At 39.1% G+C, this 21,310-nt stretch overlaps 1 long non-coding RNA gene across 1 annotated transcript in view; it reads left to right on the top strand.

The window, feature by feature from the left end:
- Positions 1 to 20,992, top strand: part of LOC128314375 (uncharacterized) — a 160,404-nt gene extending 139,412 nt beyond the window's left edge. The window contains exon 3 of the long non-coding RNA XR_008295950.1: positions 18,425 to 20,992. This is a non-coding gene — a long non-coding RNA (uncharacterized LOC128314375). The remainder of the gene's footprint in view (positions 1 to 18,424) is intronic.
- Positions 20,993 to 21,310: the final 318 nt, after the last annotated feature.

Here is a 21,310-nt window from a genome sequence, read left to right as displayed (position 1 = left end):
GTATTATTTGGAAAGATCGTGTCTTCCAAGGAAGTTTATTCCAAGAGTCACTAAAATGCATTCTGAAAACTTAAAACAGAAATACCTAATTTTAGAAGGATATTTGTTCTATGACCTATGAAAAATGGAAATCTCAATTCCCAGAACACTGAACTGCACTCTTCTTCTCTTTGGCAGTTTTCTGTAGAGAATGACATACTGTGTTTGATTATTATACATGAGCCTTATTTATGAAGGAAAAAACTGCGCGTTATTTTTTCTTTATTTTGTCTTATTATTCAAGGGCTGAACCCTAACACTGATACGGGAGTATTATAATATCCTCCAACAAAGACTACTTCAGGGAAATTTTGGAAAGATCATTACAGTAACTGACCGTTTCTCAGAAAGCTGAAGTGAAATGAAAATAGAGAGCTAAACTATTCAGGTCGAGAGAGAAAACACTTGGGACTAATTTCCAAAGGATAAATCTGATTTAAGTATGAGGGATTAACAACAAGCTATGCCAAAATCAAGAGTCTAGAAGTCAGGTACAAAACAATGTCTTCATCTCATGTACCCCATCTGGGTTCATAGCAGGTTCCCAGCATTGTAAATATCCTTCCCCTGTGTGTTGGCTCACTCACTCATTTATTCTTTCGTTCATTTTCCATGTATAGATTCATTGAACAAACTCTTAACCAGGCGCTATGTTGTGTGCCTCAGATACAGAGGTGAATACAGGATAGTCTTCATCTTTAATGTACGCACAGCCTAGATCAGGAATTATATAAGTCAATTCAATAAAGATTGGGGAGGACAATAAGAAATAAAGGTATAGAGTAATAAAGCTGGCAACAAATCACTGAATCCAACTTAGGGGGAGAAAGGGGAAGTCTGAGCTAAGCTCTAAAGACTGAGTTGGCGGGCACCTGGATGGCTCAGTCAGTGAAGCTTCCAACCTCAACTCAGGTCACAATCTCATGGCTCTTGAGTTCAAGCCCCAAATCAGACTCCGGACTGACAGCTAGGAACCTGAAGCCTGCTTTGGTTTCTGTGTCTCCCTCTCTCTCAGCCCCTCCCCACTTGCTCTATCTCTCTCTCTCTCTCCCAAAAATAAAACATTAAAAAATTAAAAAAAAAAAAAAAAAGACTGAGTTGGGATGAACAGGCAGACCAAATCAAACAGGATGGAACTCCAAATAGTGGAAACATGTGGACATGGGAGACCTAGTATGTGATGTGAATGATCATACCATTTAATATGGCCATAGCGTGAAATCTTTTGGGTTGTGGGAAGAAATATGGCTACAGAAGCGGACAAAATCCATATCCTGAAAAGACTTCCATGCCACTCTAAATGATCTTTACTTGGTATTGAATGTAATAGTGGACCCAAGATATATTTTAAGTGAAGCAATAGCATATTTAGATATAGAATTTATTAATCTTTTCATTCTTTAATTTTTAAATTTTTATTTATCATGTATTATAATATGTAATAACTACACTGTAATACATAATACACTATTATTTTTTATGTTGATTTATTTATTTTGAGAGAGAGAGCAGGAGAGGGGCAGGGAGAGAAAGAATCCCAAGCAGACTGCACACTCAGCGCCAGAGCCCGATGTGGGGCCTGATCCCACGAACCATGAGATCCTTACCTGAACCGAAGTCAAGAGTCAGACGCTTAACCGACTGAGCAACTTAGGCGCCCCTTTAAAAATATATACTTATTTACTTTGAGAGGAAGAGAGAGTAGTACATAATACACTTTTAAATGTTAAAAAAATTTTTTTTCAATGCTTATTTATTAAGAGATACAGAGAGACAGAGCATGAGCATGGGAGAGGCAGAGAGAGGGGGAGACACAGAATCCGAAACAGGTTCCAGGCTCTGAGCTGCCAACACAGTGCCCAACACGGGTGTCGAGCCACAAACCGCGAGATCATGATCTGAGCCTAGTCAGATGCCTAACCGACTGAGCCACCCAGGCGCCCCTAAAATTTTTTAATAGTTTTGAATTTTAATTTTTGTATTTAGCAGATTTACATTTTAAAAAATCAAGACAAATAAAAAGTATACAATAAATTATCTCATATACATCCCTGCCCTGAAACATTCATTTCAAACGCCCCTATTAAACAGCCAATTTTATTAGTTGCTTGCAAATACAAATAAATATATTTTCCTATTTTCTTCCTTTCTTACATAAAACTCAAAATCTATGTCCAGTTTTGAATCCCTTTTTTACTTAATAATATATCATGGAGATTTTTCCATATCATAATGTAAAATTCTTCCCCAGTCTTTTATAAAGAAATATTCTCATTACAATGTAGAAGAAGGGTTGGTGAAATAGAAAATTGCAAGTATGTGCTCAAGAAATGAGAAGATCCTTGGAAAATTATAGATCTGAGAGATTGGATAAATATTGAGGAGATAAAATCAACAAAATATGGAGATAAATTGGGAAGGAGGTGAGGTCGAGAAAACAATCAAAGATGACTCTGGCCAGGGCAATTGGCAAAATAGTGTTAGATAATGAAGAATTTAGTGAGAGAAGTAACTCACTAAGAAACTCACTAAAGAAGCATGTTAGGATAGACAGGACCAGAGGGAGATAATGAGTTGAGTTTCCAACATGTGGAACTTGTGTATCCAGGTAGAGTCATTCAGTAGTAAGTGTAGAGCTGAAAAGAGAGGTGAGGGATGGAGGGTTTGGAATCATTGGAATACAGTTAGTGATTAAAGCCTTGGATATGGATGAAATCATCTAGCAAGAATGTGGAACAAGAAAATATAAGCAAGTAAACGTAGAATCCCCTACATTTAAGAGACAGTAGGAGAAAGAGAAATAAACACTCTATGACATTGGAGATTAGAATAGGTTTTGCCAAAACCTGTCCTATGGAGGTGTTCCACACACAGGCACATGTGCATGCATACACACACACAAACTGTTCCATGGTCAGAAATCTTGGAGATTCAGGGGCACTGGGTAGCTCAGTCAGTTGAGGGTCCAGCTCTGGCTCTATTTTGGCTCAGGTCATGATCCCAGGGTCATGGGACCGAGCCCTGTCTCAGGCTCACACTGAGCATGGAAACTTCTTGGGATTCTCTCTCTCTCCCTCTGCCTCTCTCTCTCTCTCTCAAATAAAAAGAAAGGAAAGGAAAGGTAAGGTAAGGAAAGGAAAGGAAAGAGAAAAGAAAAGAAAGAGAAGAAAAGAAACCTTGGAGATTCACAGTATACATGACCATATTAAAGACTAATGACATCTTAGAGCTCATTTCTGAAAAATACAATCCAAGTGTTTGTACAAGGACCAGAAAGTACTGCCTTAAGATCTATAGAAAATGGCCTAAGTCTTGGGCTCTGTGCTTTTGAGGGTGTTGCCCTGGCTTTCCTCTAACTGTTCCCTTTCCTATAGAATGAAAAATCCATGGAACTAGTGTATATATCCAGTAGGAAATTGTCCCACCCTACCTCCACATCTAGACCATGCTCTGGGTATCTGGGACCCCAGATTTGTTGTTTCCCGTCCTAAATCTGCATCCAGGGTTTGTGTGTCCTCTTACTTGGTTCATTCTCCTGAAGGCCAAGTGTATCTACTCTCTATTGTACACATCAGTAGGCCAAACTCGTGGTCAAGAAGTGACTGCTTATAGAGAGTGTGAAAGAAGTTGGCATCGGTGAGCTGCAGTATTCATACAGATATACATAAGGATCCTCATAGTGTGAGTGGGAGCTAGGATGGGAGAAGAAAACTGACAGACCAATAACTAAAGTCTCGAGCCAGATTTTCTCACCCCACCACATCAAGAGTCTGAGAATTCTGAATCAAACTAGCTTTCCAGGCCATTGTGAATGTAGATTTATCAAGCTGGAAGACAGTATACACTTAAGTTAGCAGTGTGTTAGCTTGATTTATAGCTTGTAAATATTTAGATATATGGTATATGGGCTTCCATTTGTATTCTTGAGCTAGCCTCATAGTTTATGAACTGGTTTGGGAAGAAATAACAAGACAATAGGACAAATGACAGCCAATAAGTAAGGGTGGAATAAGGGTAGAGTATTTTTAGAAAATAAACATTTTTGAACAAATCTGAGAAAAAAATGGTTATTTAGTCAATACCATGTGTGTTTTCATTCCTAAAGTCATATGTCTTTCATTAGCATCTTTAATCCTTATAACCTTTGAGTTTACAATGAATACATAAACCAACATTCAGAGAGATCAGTAATGTGCCCAAGTTCACACAGTTAGTAGTTGCTAGAGATTATTGGCCAGGACTACCAACTCCCAAACCAATGTTATTTCCACCATATCCTGCTACCTCAAAACTTGAGAATGCCAAAATCTTTTTCTTGCACAAAATGAAAAGAAACACCCCACTAACACAAATATATGGTGTTCAACTCATGGCATATTTGAAATTCTTGATGCAGTCTTGAAAAATAATGTTATAATATCCTTATGCATCATCTACTCAGGTATATCCAGTTTAGGAATAAGAAGCTATGCTATCACTTAGGTACAATTCTCTCACCAGAAAACATACCCATTAGTGTACCATGAAAATCACTATTTAACATTGATGTTGTGGATCAGCATTTAATAACTTACTATAATCATTCTACTTAGCCCATATGTAGAAAAAAGGAAAACTCTCGTATATGTATACACACACATACATATATGTATATATATGAAGCTTGGATGGATGAGCTGAGGTATTCAAACAGATATGCATAAGTATCCTCATACTGTGAGGATTAATACATAGATAGCAAAAATTTAAAAATATAAAATATAAAATTTAATTGTATTGTTATGTTTATACCAGATGAGGGCTATCTGGATGCCATCTTGAGTTGTTATTGATTAACATAAATGTTAATGATTAATTTTTAAGTAAGTTGCATACATAAAAAAGAATCCATTAAAAATAGACTGACAGTTTTGAAGAGTTTATAAATCATATTTCAGAAAACAAAATGCCTGTGCTCAAGTTGATTCCTGAGTAAGCTCTGATTTGGCTGGATTGGAGAATAAGAAAGCACTGCCTACTTAGTTTCATCCAAGATTTTTTTTGTGAATAAGTTTGAAAATGGAAAAAAATTACTTAGTAAAAATTTAAGGAACAATTATGTAATACAATTAGGAGCAAATTAACATGGCGCAAAAAGAAGTTTCCAGAAGCTTAATATTTACACAGATATTCACTTGTTCTCCTACAAAACCAGCTGAGAACTCCTTTCACTGTCCTTGTAACGTTAGAAAAATAGACAACACCATCACCGAGATGTCCTTCATATGCACTGGGCAGACTGGCCTCAGAACTATCACAGATTTTTCAGGACCACAGAAATCCAATGTATCTTGGATTTGCCTGAGGCCCAAGCTTCCCTGGGAAAGATCTTGACCTCTGACTGTAACTGAGTTGGGGGTTAGATTGATATGCATGAAACAACGCCCTTTCCCCTCTAGGGAGGAAAAAACGGGACCCTGGCAGTAAACAGAACATCATTTGGCTTCCATACCTGAGGGGGGGAAGTCCAGCGTTGTGGGTGGCCACCACTGACCCACTTTCCCTCATTCCTGGAGCCCCTACAGGACGCAAATGCAAGGATTGTATTACTGGTACCCAAACCATTCTGCTGTGGGAGTCTACCATGAAGGACCTGGTCACAGACAGTGTGAGAGCTCTTGGTCCCAGGGAGACAGCCAGCAGTGACACAATTTCCAAAAGCAGCAAAATGACCATGAGAAGGAGGTAGAGTGACAGCCACAGTCCCTGGCACTGGAACTTCCACCATTTATCCCCCTCCTGGCACTCGCAAGGTCAAGAGACTTGCCTAACACCAACAAGGTGGCATACGGGACACTTGACTTACACATAATACTTCTAAAGTTTCTCAGAAATATTGAGGGAGGGGAATCTGGAAAAGTTAGGACCTATCTGTTATCAGTAGGGGAGCTCACAGCATCAAGACATGGACATTTACTGTCAATGAAGTATATATTCACCAGCTACAGTGAGAAGCCAGGAACATACATAATACCACCTAATATGCATACATACATATTACATAATATACATGCATATGCCATGGTATACATAATGTTCTGGTGCATTTTTGCCATTTGATCTCTTATTATTCAAGTGAAAATTACAATTCCTCTTGAAATGTGTCCTTTATTTAATTTGAATGCCACTTCCAGGTAAATGTACACTATGTGTGTGCCTATAAAACATTCATTCAACATATTAAGCAATTTCCATATCTCAAGCACTATACATAGAACTGGGTGAGCAGGGCATATATAATCCCTACTCTCATGCACATTATAATCAAGCTCCCCTCCAGATGCAATTATCACCTAGAATGTTTCATCAAAATCCCAAGTTTAAAGTTGCTCATTTCTGCCTATTTACTTTTTGTATATAGAGGAAATATTTCTAGATTTCACTGTAAAACACACACATACACACCCCCCCCACACACACACCATACAAAATGGTAAAAACAGGGCCAGCTTTATGGACGTGTGATCTGTGCCATCACCCATGCTTACAAGGGCCCCATGCTTAATTTAATACTTCGCTGTCACTGTCTTAAAAAGGGGAATAATTTTTTAGCAAGGAGACCTCATATTTTCATTTTGCACCAGGCCTTGAAAATTATGTTAGCCAGTTTGAGGTCAGAATAGTTTTGTTGCTCAGTGTATATGCAGTGTGGTGCTTATGTAAATGGGTAAGGTGTTCATGAGTAGGGTCACCGGATTTGGCAAATAAACATATAGACACTTAGTTTTAGTATAAGTCCCAAATATTGCATGAGACATACGTATGCTAAAAAGTTACCTGTTGTCTATATAAAACTCAATTTTAACTAGGCATCTTGTATTTTATCTGGCAAGCCATCACATGAGGTAAAGGCAGTTGTAAGCATATCGTGCCAGAGTAATTATTGTGACATACTCTTTCACTCTCCAAAGTGTCTTAGTTTGTAAAATAAATCTTTTGGTCACCCTAGATAAAGGGTCAGAGAAGAATGATATATATGATAACTCCACGGCCCGGAGCTCTTAGAGCATTGCTGAAGGCTTCAGTTCCTGTGCCCTTAGAGAGATGGACAGCAGTTAAAGGCCCAGGAGGGTAACAGGAGAAGAGGAGGGTGGTTAAATGTGGGCAGTGCCAAAGGGTCTTGTAAGAGTTAAGCCAACTCTCTGGATTTAATCATTTTGAAAATTCTTTTCAATGTGGAATTAGAAAAAAAAATTGTCCCATATATCATGGCTAATTGCTCACGAATAAGCCTTGAGAAGGCTTTCTTTGAAAGGACAATTGCAAGAAATGGAGAAGAATGAGAAAGTCATTGAAGCATCTCAAATCAGCTGAGTCATGGAGAGTTTGCCAAAATCTTGAGTGTGGAATTTTTTATTTCATTTTTTTGGATTAATTTGTGTTTTCATTCCCTCTACAGTTTTTCCTTGAGACAGTGGAATTATTTGAATATGACCCAATGGTGATTGCAAGTAAATATAAATCCATACACCACAGACTCAATTCTTAATCCCTTATTTTTCTGTCTTCTATGACTACCAATTGCCTAAGGATGTTCTCTTAAAACCCTCAAATTTCTTGGAATTGCCAAACTCAGCAGTAATTCTTCCATCATGATATTCTTTCTCTTCCTTTGACTTCTATGACACTCACTCATGTTGATGTCCTATTTTCTTAACTTCTAGCACCTCTCCACATCATCTGCACTATCCTTAGGCAGGGAATCTGTAGGTTGTCTTTCCCTCTTTGATTGTTTCTTTTGTTTTTTCTATATTCCTCCTTTCCAATTCCCTCCCTTCTCATAGCTTCAACAGCCAGGAATGCGTTGGAGCCAGCTTGTCCCAACTCATGAGAGCTGATTGTTGGCATCTCTTCTCAATTCCACATACGGTGGCCTCATGTGAGGATAAAAAATCAGCAAATACTACAAATCTAGCAACTCTTACCCCCGCACACCCCCCCACCCCCGTATCTGGTTATTCAACATTTAACAGGATGTTCCTTCCTATACCCAGTGTTGAAGGCCTTTTTCAACCTGGCTCCAACCTATCTTGCAGCCTGAACTTACAACTTCTCTTTTTTGTGTGTCTTCTACTCTTACCAAATGAGACTGCTCTGTGTTCCTCCAATGGCTATAAGCCTTTCTACCACTGTGCCTTCATCCGTGCCGTATTCCTCACCTTCTCCATGATGTCTTCCATCCTGCCCCAGACTTGTCTCTGAACTTCTGCCCTAATTTTGGGAGTCTCTTGTCTCACATATTTTGTATTCTAAATTGCAACACAATTATTTGTATGCTTGTCTTTTCTCCTTTACAAAGTCCAAAGTACATCAAAACATGAGCCAAATCTCTTTTTGTCTGTTTGTTTTTAAAATACCTTTGTCTCTTACTCTATATACCTCGCTAACATAAATAAGCCATGCTTCAAATACAGGTTCTTCAATAACTGGATTTATTCAAATGAAAAAGAATTCAGACTTTGTAGAGCATCTTTATAGAATAAGAAAATAATTTGGCACAGAACAATTGACTTTGAATCTCTTTGATTGCATAAGTCTTTGAGAGGGATGCCAACATATTCTAATAAAACCATGCTTTGGTTTTATTGAGAACCGAGAATTTTTAAAATGTGAATGGCAATAGAAGAATCCTTTTAAGCTGGAAATTTAGGAAATCATTACCTACTCATGATAGATCATAGCTAACATATCACATTGAAATTGCTTCAACAAATATTGAGTCCCTCCTCTATAGAAGGTGCAATATTATGTGCTACACTTTATAAAATACTCTGAATTGCCAGAAAATAGAAGCCCTTCCTCAATTTTTGTGTGCTAATGGTGTTGAAAACAAAGAGCGTGATTCATGTAGAGCAATCCATATTAAAATTTAAAATGCATTAAAATTAAATAAAGGGCATACTTCAAGAGCACATATAATTTACATTTGGGTAATAAGAGAATAGATACTTCCTTTTCAGAATTTTCCCTTGGTATTCTATGAGCAGTGTCAACTCTTGATGCCTTCAGCTTATAAATGTAGTGCAGTCATAGTAACAGAATTTTAAAATCCATTTGCCTGGCCTCATTCTCTCCAAAAAAAAAAAAGTCTCTATTGTATGACTCTTTATTTCCTGACAGTTTCTCTCATTGAATTTTACTGGTACTGATAGTGGTTGGCATGTGTATGTGTTTGAGCTAGCAAATGTAGAGTGGAACAGTGTGGTAATTCTTGGGCTGTCTAACATGTAACACACACGCACAAAAGAGGATGGCATTAAGATAGGGAACATTCCACAAAGTCAATGAGATCCAATCGAATTTCATGGAAGTGGTGTGTGATAACACTGGAAACCTAGGAAATTGTTACAAGCCGATATGTTCGCACCATGCAGAGAGCAGCTCTAAGTCCAGGCTCTCCATTTCTGCAGTGCTCTTGGACCAGAGTTTTAAACTACACCTCTGATTCAGGTGGCAGGTTGCAGGAGAGAGACATCCCCTTCAGGGGAAATCTATTCTGCAACTTCTCAGCAGGGCTGGACACTGCTAATTATTCTAGCTCTGGGGAAATCTCGATTCTTGACAACTCTCCAGGAAAAGGAGGTGGGTGGAGCAAAAATTCTCTTCAACCCCCAGATTCGCCTAAGAACTTGGAATCACTGAGGTGTGCCCATCTTGCTTAAAGAAAGAATATCAACCGTAGTTGGAATCAGTCCCCAGTTAAGCAGTAAGACGGCTCTTCCCAAATCCTGGCCATGTCAAGCCTGCCTCCTTTCTCATCGGACTAGCAGAACTTTCAAAAATCTGCCTTGGGAAGACAAGCATGCTAGTGCCAGAGTCACTCCATACCGCACCTCTGTGCAAGTATGAAAAAAGCACCGCTCTGGGAAGACATAGCCTAACCACAGGGCACATGGCCCAGTGAGCATGATGCAAGCTGGGTTTTACCCCCACTCAACTGCCTTCCGCACGGGGTGCTCTTACACCGGGCCCAGCTTACATATACAATAGCTCTGATCTTCACTGTTCATTTGCTGTTTTCACTTCAGGATTATGGACAAAACAGCAACCATCAGTTTTTTCAAGCTTGATATTCGCAATTTTCAGCAAAACATTGATAACATTCCATTAAGTGAAATCTGCTGATAGTAAGCCCTCTAATTACATCCCAGTTTGCCATATCCTGTCTGCTTCAGACACGTCATTACCAAGGTTATAAACAGATGTATCAACGATAAAGCCTTACTTTAAGATGACTCTTGCCGTGGTTTATCTGTAAGACTTGTCAGAAAACTCTGTATTCTCAAATAATTTTACGGTGACTTGATGTGACAAACTCTATGTGTTCTAATCATCAAGCAGTTGAATAGCCTTGCAAAAGAATTGTTAATGTGTTCTAACATAATTCTAGGGAATTTCTCTTGAGGTCCATGGTGGATACAAGAAAAAAAAAAGTTAACTTAGAACCATGCTACACACACATTTCTTTTTGGCTAATAAGTCACCAACATAACACACTCCTTCTTTTTCTGTGAGCATAGTGTTCTCTGCAGGGACAGCCTTGAAGGCCCAGGCCCCAGGGAAGGTCATCCCCTTGGAGACAGGGAACTTCCTCACATGAGACAAAAGAAGGCACCAGAATATCAGAATATCCAGATGCTGACTGAAGAGGCTTACACAAGCTGCAGAGGGATGGGAGTAGATCAGATCCCAGCCACCTCCTTGCATTCCCCTTTGCGTTGTTCCTGGACCCACAGTGGCACTCAGTGATGTATATTTGTTGGATGATTGATTTGGGGGTCTGATGCACAATGGCCATGTGACATATATCACCACCTAAGGACTCTGTCCTTTCAGACGTGGAAAATCACTCCATAGTTTCAGGTCCGGTTCTGTCCATGCCTTTAGATACACAGATGCTGACACTGTTTTACAAATTCCCAAGTGGGTGCTATTTTTCTGTATATCTGACACAATGGAAATGCCTGTGATCACATGTGCATCACTGCATAAGCATATCCTGACAAGTTTTTTAAAAAATTAATAGCTATTTAATTTACAAAGAATGTTGCTATTATTAAGGACATGTTGGTTCCAATGGATTAGGGCAGCTCATCACATTTTATAAACTGCCAACATGTAATGACACTTTCCTCTTTAGGATGAGTTTCATCAAATTGAAGTGCTTGTTTCTGGTTTATAATTCAATCCATTTCACTGACTCACGGAGGGTGGAGTAAAATGACAAAGTCCTTTGGTCCTTCAGTCAGAGTTTTTCATATTACCGGGTGATTATACATTTATCTTCTCACCACATGAGCTGCTATGTAAAACCATGGTCAATAATTACCACCCTGCAACTGACTTTTATGTATTCCAGAACTGCCTTCACATAAACATGTTGGATCAGAGGAAACAAATAAAACATAAGACTGTCATTAAACTGAGAAGGGTTGGAGGAATAGGGCGGGAGAAAACATCATGGCTGTGCCAGCTAGCATCCTGCCCAAAAGGAGACTCCAGCAACTTTTCACCCCCAGGTACATGACGTACTAGCTACAATTACTGCCTGTCATAAAGGGAGGCAAAACACCGCCAGACACAGCATCACAAAGCTTACATTGTACACACTAGGATATAGGAATATAAATATAGAAAACCAAATGCTATCACTATTAAAAGGAATTCTGAACTCATTTGTGCTGGCCACTTTCTGAACTGGCTAATTAGGTTTAGACGTCAGCCTTCCTTCCTCTCCCACACCCCTAATTTTTTTGGAATCAGTGTCGTCTTCTACTTTAGACCACATGGGCTCATATGGTTATTGAAGTAAGTTAATAAATTAAGGCTTTTTCAGAGTAGCTGAAGAGATCCAGAGAGTACGGGGGTATGTGGCAGGTGGGAATGCTATGGAGAAGTACAATGATTTAACTAAATTATAAACTCTCTGTAGTTGGTTTTTTTTTTTTGCATTTAGTATATGTTACTTTCTAGTTAAGTCCTTTTAAAATGGGAACAGTTTAATTTTGAACGGATTGTTGATTTAATGTTTAAGTATATGCACTAAACCAAGTACAGCCAATTCTGGAACATCTGTATCCATAAAAGAGAATGGTAGCATAACATTTGAAAATGAAAACATTAAAAGAATCCTGTATATTTCTCCTTGGGTTTGTATTTCACTGAAGATATGTCTGAGTTCTGGGCGTTTGAAATACTTCAAACAAAATAATGAAGCCCCATTCTGAAAAAAGGTAGAAGACCAGCCATCTTCCCCATTCCATTAATTTCACAACCCTTCCTTTCTCCACATCCCAAGCAAGACACTGACAACGTGGCTAGTCAATGCTGTATGTGTGTTAGCCTGAGCAAAAGCAAATGAGAAAGTGGCCACTGACAGTTGACCTATAGACAATTAAACCGTTACTGTCTACTTATGTACATATAGAAAGAATTACACATATATACCATAACAAGAGCATTCTCTTTTTCAGAGGCAAAGTCCATCCCCCTCTTACCTGCTCTATTTCATCCTGGTAGAGGGAGAAGAGGAGGAATGTAATTTCTACTATGACATTCTCCTAACTTGGTTATTCTAACTTAAGCTCTTTTGTCAATGTTCGTTTTGAAACGCAACAAAACATTAGAATAAGAGGTCTGCCATATCCATGTTGCATTTTGCTTTTCCTTAACCCTAATGAAGTTGCCTTCAGAATGTTAGAACCCAGTAACTCTGCAAACATATGAAATACAGATCTCGTTATTTTGTGTATTAGTGCAAAGCAACATTTCTCAAGCCCTTTTACTCAGAATACTAGTCCTAAGAGACGCTAGATCTCCCATGAAATCAAGTTTTTTCAAACCAAGTAAGTTTGGAAGCATTTCTTTCTGGATAATCTTCTGGAAATTTCTTGATGAATACACTCATAACAAAAGCTCATGAAAGTACTATTATTAAGAAACTTCTTTGTTGAACTCGTAATTTTCCAAACTTCTTTGATAATAAAACTTTCTTTAGGAAACACCTACAACCATCTTGTGGAAAAAGTGTCAACAAAACCTATTTTTGGAATATTATTGCTTAAATTTTTTTTAACATTTATTGATTTTTGAGAGGGAGAGAGAGAGAGAGAAAGAGAGAGAGAGACAGACAGAGCGTGAGTGGGGAAGGGGCAGAGAGAGAAGGAGACACAGAATCCAAAACAGGTTCCAGGTTTTTGAGCTGTCAGCACAGAGCCCAATGCAGGGCTCAAACTCACAAACCGTAAGATCATGACCTGAGCCAAAGTCAGACGTTTAACTGACTGAGCCACCCAGGAGCCCCTCTGAATACTATTGTTTAAAGGACAGGAGTGGGGGATCTATTATATCTGTATGTAAAAGAAAAAAATCCACACAAAAAGCAGAATGTTTCAATAATATTTCATTACTCTGTGTTGAAAAAATTTGTTATAAGTCACTAGAAAGGTGAATCTGGGAGCAAGCAAAATTATGGTTATAGCTTTAAATGAAAATGGAATATAGTTCTCCCCCCCCATTCGAAAGTAGAGCATTCCTATGAAAACTTTCATAAGCTGAAATGACATAAATCAAACAATTGCCAATAATACATGGAAAAGTCTTTGAGTGTATCCAGAACCCGCCCCCCCAAAAAGAACTTTTTTAAGCTTTTCTGATACTTTAGGACACATTTTGTTAATGGATGTACAAAATAAATTAAGATGAAGCACAGATGTTCATAGACAATAGTTCAAAGCTCTGGTGTCTTGAGGCCAAGGGGCTGAGCTTTGTTCCTGGGGAAGGAGTTTGGCGGGATCACTCTCACTGCTGGGGGGGTGTGCTGGCTGCCTCTGTAAGGGCTTGCTGCAAAACAAACTGAACACTACTTTTGCTCTTCACCTTTTTTCTTAAAAGTGAAAATCCTCATCCAATTTCTTTGTGTTAGCGAAAACAGCTACTAATGAGGGTCTCCCATAAAAGTGAAGTGGCATAGTACAAACTTTCTAAAAGCTGGGGATACTGGCATATAAATGTATCTGAATATATTTTATTTTTATTGAGTGCCATTTAGTCTTTTCTTAGAATGATAAAGGGATGATAATAGTTTTCCTTTTTTTTACATTATTTAAAGTTATCATATTGAGTACAAACTGTACTTAAACAATTAAGAAACTAAACAACCCAGGAAACAGATATTGGCAAGGATGCAGAGAAAGGGGAACACTTTTGCCCTGCTGGTGGGAATGCAAAGCAGAAAACAGTATAGAGTTTCCTCGAAAAATTAAAAATAGAACTACCCTATGACCCAGCAATTGCACTACTAGGTATTTATCCAAAGGACACAAAAATGCTGATTCAAAGGGGCACATGCACCCCAACGTTTATAGCAGCACTATATCAGCAATAGCCAAAGTATGGAAAGAGCACAAACGTCTATTGACTCTCGAATGGAGAGAGAAGATGTGGTATATATATAATGGAATATTACTTGGTGATCAAAAAGAATGAAATCTTGCCATTTGCAACAAGGTGGATGGGACTAGAATGTATTACGCTGAATGAAATAAGTCAGTCAGAGAAAGACAAATATCATATGATTTCACTTACATGTGGAGTTTAAGGAACTCAACAGACGAACATAGGGGAAAGGAAGGAAAAATAAGATAAAAAGAAAGAGGGAGGCAAACCATAGCGACTCTTCAACACAAAGAACAAACTGAGGGTTGCTGGAGGGGTGTTGGGTGGAGGAATGGGCTAATGGGCAGTGGGCATTAAGGAGGGCACTTGTTGGGATGAGAACTGGGTGTTATATGTAAGTGATGAATCACTTAATTCTACTTCTGAAATCATTATTATATTATATGTTAACTAACTCAATTTAAACAAAATTTTTTAAAAAAACTAAGAAACTACAATGCTGAATTTAATATATGAAGCTGTGAATTACACAACAGGCCAATTGTTTTTCCATTGATTTTCATTCTGTGACCTGTTAAAATAGTGATTGAAAAAAGCCACTCTTCCTCTGAATTCTCATCCTTGAAATATGGATGTTCCATGAGCATATTTTCCTAAAATCTTTTGGAGTTTGAAAATTTTCAGCAGATCTCCACCATAGATTCACACTTACTGAATTTAGAATGAACATGCTTGAATAGATCATTTGCAGTTTTCAACAGGAGGAATTGAGGGACTGAGCACCTAAAACACAATGCCCTGGTTGCCACAACAAAATGTTAGGTATGCGTTTACCTTTATCCTGATAATGGAAATTTGTGGTTTCCCAGGATGAGCGCTTCTAACCTGTGCATCATTCCTGGTTTATTACACATGTGAAGAAAGATGGCTGCTTCCTGATACCCTGCTGTGTGTTCCCAGAGCCTTGTCCTAGCCTGGGGGCCCCTGATCCTCTTTACCCCTCTGAGACCAACCCCAGGATCCAGCTTCCGCTCAGTACTGCTCACGTGAGCCCTCTGACCATCACCCTGGTCAGCTCATTTCTCTCCAGGCCAGAGCTTGCCTTTCATTCAAACTCCTCCACCTTCCTTGTCTAGAGCTACAAGTACCGCAGTAAATAAATAATGTAAAAAGCGACTGGTTTTAAAGAAACATTGATTTAAAAACAGGATAGATAAAACTAAAAAGAAGTAAGTAAGGGGCTAGAGCCTAAGGGGGGAAAATACCTATTCTTATCTGCCAACTCATTTTATCTTCCTGAGAATCATCAACATATGTTTTAATGTGTCTTTCCTTAGCAACCATCTCTTCTTTGGCACCTGCCCACCATGACACATTTTGCCTGGAGATTTCGGTAAAAAATACCTGACAGAGGAGGACTCAACTCAATCCCCCCTCCCTCGTTTCTTCTTTCTCTTTCTTGCTGCTCCTATTAGGGATTCTTTCTGGCCAACAGGTTCAAATGCCTTGCCTATTCTAGTGGCATTCAAAGGTTGGACTGGGGAACCCTGCGAGGGGTGAAGTCAAAACTCTTTTCATAATAATATTAAGATTATTATTATTAACTGTTTTTTTCTCACATTCCTTCATGAGTGCACACTTCTGGAAACACACCACAGGATTCTATCAATAGAATACCATAGAAATCTCTGGTAGTGAGAACCAATGGTCTGGGTGCCTGTGTGGCTCAGTCAGTTAAGAGTCTGACTTTGGGGGCGCCTGGGTGTCTCAGTCGGTTAAGTGTCCGACGTGGGTTAAGCGTCCGACTTCGGCTCAGGTCATGATTTCACGGTCTGTGGGTTCGAGCCCTGCGTCAGGCTCTGTGCTGACAGCTCAGAACCTAGAGCCTGTTTCGGATTCTGTGTCTCCCTCTTTCTCTGACCCTCCCCTGTTCATGCTCTCTCTCTCTCTGTCTCAAAAATAAATACATGTAAAAAAAAAAAAGAGTCTGACTTTGGCTCAGTGATCTTGAGGCTCATGGGTTCAAGTCCCGCATCTCTGCCCCTACCCCTCTTGAGCACACACACGCACACGCACTCTCTCTCTTTCTCTCTCAAAATAAATAAATAACCAGGCAAAGAGCTCCCTAATTTCGTATGTACAAATATTTCATTGTTATTAGAACTCTAAGAGACAGATACTATGGTAGTCTTGTCCATAAGCTAACTGAGGCCCGGAGAGATGTATTTATACCTTTGTGGCCTACACAGGCCCCACACTATGCCCCAGCCAGCATTTGAATCTATATTTATCACCAATGGTTTTACCTCTACAACTCTACAGTAACATTTGCCTGAATAATGACATTTTCCTTTTAAGAAAGGGTAGAAGCTATATAAACAACTTTCTCTTTACATTAAGTGATAATAAGGTTTTCGTCTAAATTGAGTGACAATGAAGTTTGAGTCTTTCCAGGTAGAGAATTGGATGTGATGCTCTGTTTGACTATCAGCAGAGACAATAATTTTCTACTAATTTGTATGTGAGCCATCGGAGTACTATCTTCTTGCGATCAGAAGGTTTTTTTTTTTTCTTATAAGGTTAGAATTTCCAAGACTGAATGGGCTCAAAATATGAGGTCCCTCTGTGATGCAGGTTGTCTAGCACGATATGCACATGAGGGCAATGTCTCTGAATGAGGTTTGTTTTACGTGGTCTTTGACATTTTAAGGAGGACTGGCAGGGCTGTCATTTGCTGTTACACTTATAAATGCAACTGGAGGAGACCGAACAATGGGGCACCCAAAAAATAAATACAAGTTTTAGAAGTGCTATCTGAGCATCTCACTAAGATCAAAGAGTTGAGTGGTAGTTTTGCTGGGCTTGTGTTTTATGAGATCAGAGTGTTTCTGCCTTATTGATCATTCATCTGGACCTGCTAATGAGCCAATAAAGGTCAGATGTCTCTAAGACCAGAAAGAAAAAAAAAACAGCAGTTCCTGATTACGTGGCACCAAGCCATTGATCCCATCCATTCTATCTGCTCAGTTGCCTGGCTGCCGCGCACTTTCCAGTTGTGCATATTATTTTGCTAATTGGTCCTTTAATTAGTTTTATCTGCATGGGTAATTATTCTCTTACGCTGATGGTGATGGTGGCACCTGTTCTTTGACCACTGCTTCTGTCGACAGTAAAATCTGCTGTGTAGATGTTTTTAGTCAGGCATTATAGAAGTCTCCTAATTCTATGCCATGGCTTCTTTTGATAATTTCTCCTAATTCTATGTCATGGTTTAAAAAGCTTTCTATCGGGGCACGCGGGTGGCTCAGTTGCCTAAGTGTTCGACTTGTGATTTCAGTTCAGGTCATGATCCCAGTTCACGGGTTCAAGCGCTGCGTCAGTCTCTGCATTGAGAGTGCAGAGCCTGCTTGGGATACTCTGTCTCCCTCTCCCTCTCTGCCCTTTCTGTCTCTTTCTCTCTTTCTCTCAAAAATAAATACATTTTAAAATGAATAAAATAAGAAATAGAAAGCTTTCTGTCATATCAGAAATGGCTAATTTGAAAATCTCTTTTCTACAAATGTGCATTACAGAGTTCAGCTGACTACATTTGAATAACTCACTTGAATGGCCTTCATAAGAAAGTTCACTGGGGCCCATTGTTTGGGATATTATTGACTTAACATTCATTAAGAGACTCATAAAAACTTACTTCCTGCATGTTCGGGGCATAGTGTTTAAGCTGTAAATATGGCAATATGGGTGTAAATATTGGCTTAAAACTTGTCTTTGAGTCATTTATTTCCTTTATCTTATTGTCTTTACATCACTATTCTCCCTTGTTTGGCCTGGCCCTTCCCCAGTCTTCAAATGTGTTCTCTGAACTCCCGGTGGCAGTCTTGTTGGGATTCTTCCCGAAAGAGTCAGGGGGCACCAAACTGGGATAATTTTTGTTCTCACTCTGTTCCAGACACTCCGTAGCGGCTGAACACGAAGACGGCACTCCACTGGGATGACCTTTGATTCTTGGCAGAGGATAGCGATTTCACTGAGGGAATTCACTCCGGTTGATGAGTCTCCAGTGTTTGTCGAGATCTCTGTGGAAACAAACATTCAGAGGGTCTTTGTGGAAGAGTCCAGAAATAATTGAGTAAGCCAGGAGACCCTTATTCCACCCCCTGCAAAAAATGTCAGGTTACACTTTCTTTTAAGGGCTCCTTAATTGATGGCCTTGTACAAATAATTACCATTTCCCAGCACTTTCCCTTTTGCCGAGAAAAATACAAAAGGAAAGTCAACCGAATCAAGACATAAATTCATTTTTACAGCTGAATAAGCTTTGTCTTTGGTTGTTTTAAAAATGAAATAAATGGGAAAATATTTGTTAGAGAATAATAAACACGCCCAGGTATTTGCTGCTCTTCTCGGGCCAGGCTGGGATTGAAGTGGCTCGGTAAGACCACCTGTGTTTCTTGGTGCAAACCCAACAGAGCTTCAGAATTTGTATAGTTGGTCTCAGTCCAGCGACCTGGCTACATTCTTGGATCTCTTACTCAACATGAGGCATCAAGATCACTGGAAACTTTAACAAAAACATCAACAACTGGAAGAGCCAGTTAGCCTATGGTCTGACCCCCAGCCTGCACACCCTTACATCAATCTACTTCTAATCTTCTGGGAAATTAGTTCAGTGTTCAAGGCAGGAGAAGGGGCAACCTGAGGGTCCAGATGCTCAGTCTCCCTTAGGAGATGAAGAATCTACAATCACCCCAAAGCGTACATTTAGAGGGTTGCGTTTCAGTCTGCTTTCCACTTGGCCAAATAGATGCCTTCATAATAACTCTAAAAGCATCGAAGAAAAAGCAGCACACTCTGTAGGATTCCACAATGGAATCCAATAAAAGAAACATAACTCAAAATCGTTTCAGAAGCAATTAATAAGTTGCTACTCAGAAGCAGCTCCTCAAGGAAATTTGCTCTTCAGCCCAATCTAAAACACATCCTGAAAACAGTAGCTGAGGAGGAAGGAAGACGAGAACGAATCTTATTTTCTACTTGTCATTTTGGTACACTTCACAATATTTGGATACTTTCTGAATCAGCTATTGTAGACGTTTTTATCCAAGTTCCCAAAGGTCTACTTAGTTTAACTACCTTTAACTAAAGATGACAAAATGGCCACGTGACCTTTAACAGTAGCACTGTTGAGCCAGCCAGCTTTGGTCTTAGCACCATCTTCCAGAACCCAGTTATGTGACTGTGGGCAGGTAAATTGAACCCTTTTAGCTCAAAGTTTTCACATAAAAATGAAAAGATAGGATAAGATTCTGGTTTCCCACAGTGTGTCTCATGAAGAAACATGAGATTTACATGGAGGAAGATTTTTACTTTTATTTAGAAATACTGTATTTTGGGGCGCCTGGGTGGCTCAGTCGGTTAAGCGGCCGACTTCGGCTCAGGTCATTATCTCACGGTTCGTGGGTTCGAGCCCCACGTCGGGCTCTGTGCTGACAGCTCGGAGCCCAGAGCCCACTTCGGATTCTGTGTCTCCCTCTCTCCTGCTCCTCCCCCACTCACGCTCTGTGTCTCTCTCTCAAGAATAAACACTAAACAAAAAATTTTTTAAAAAGAAATACTATATTTTAAAAATCAAATGGAGTTTTACAACAAGATTTCTCATATCTTTTAATATACTAATTACTATCATAAGTGGAGGGGCTGCGCCATGTAATAATATGTAAGCTTATTTGACCATGGGACTCTTGTTCATAGACTATCATGGGACTAGTGTAATCTAAGGTTGCTTCCAGCTCTAAAATTCCATTTTTCCATCTGAAGTAGCTAATTGCAAATTGGCATGTATACAAAGGTCGTCACAGAAATTATTAATCATCGCTGAATGATGTACTTCACAGGTGGATGTGTGGGAACACAGAACAGAGCAGACATATTTAAAATCCTACCTCAGCAGGAGGGTTTTCCTGTTCTCCACCTATTCTCCTCACCCTTGGGGGGGTGCTGATCTTCTGTGCATACATGCCATGGTCAGAAAGAGAAGGTCCCAGATTCATCATAGTGTGAACTGGTATTACTCATTACTGCTATTAGTCATTGTACCCTGTTATCCCCCTGGCCTTTCCTATGTGCAATATAAAGTCTAAGTAATCGACAAGGTCTGTTTCTCTATTTAGCCTTGTATCCACCACACATACTTCATGTCTTTTCCAGAAAAATAAGAGGAATTGTATTTTAAAATATTTTAAAGCAATAACCTCAGTTATAGCCTTATACTTTAACTGGAATACTTTTCTCAATTTAATATTCATGTATGACTGACCTGTGCTCAATATGGAATTTCATAAGTTCCTTTCTCGTTATTGTGATTAAAACTTAGCATCAAAGGTTAGGAAAGCAAAAATTATAGTAAATGTGAAGTGACTGAATTGTCTTTGTAGCTTCTTTCTAGTTTTTAAAAATATTGATTGATTGATTGATTTTGAGAGAGAGAGAGCACGCGAGAGGGCACACGAGAGAGCACGTGAGCCAGGGAGGAGCAGAGAGGAAGAGAGAATCCCAAGGGGGCTCCATCTCACAAACCCTGAGATCATGACCTGAGCCGAGATTAAGACTCAGAGGCTTAACCAACTGAGCGATCCAGGCGCCCCTGTCTTTGCAGTGTCTTTCTAGTGCATTTTCGAATCTCAGTTGTCTCTTTTTCCCCCAAATTTTAAAAGGTATAAAGATGATCTGTGGTTACTTTATGTATATGATAAAGGATATAAAGTTAATTAAAATTTTAAGTGAATTAATATTTTAATTATAAATTTAAACATAGAATTGTGAAGAAAAATAAATT

This window comes from Acinonyx jubatus, chromosome A1 (genome assembly GCF_027475565.1).
Source record: "Acinonyx jubatus isolate Ajub_Pintada_27869175 chromosome A1, VMU_Ajub_asm_v1.0, whole genome shotgun sequence".
Taxonomy (NCBI): domain Eukaryota; kingdom Metazoa; phylum Chordata; class Mammalia; order Carnivora; family Felidae; genus Acinonyx; species Acinonyx jubatus.
This window is presented reverse-complemented; position numbering and strand designations above follow the sequence as displayed.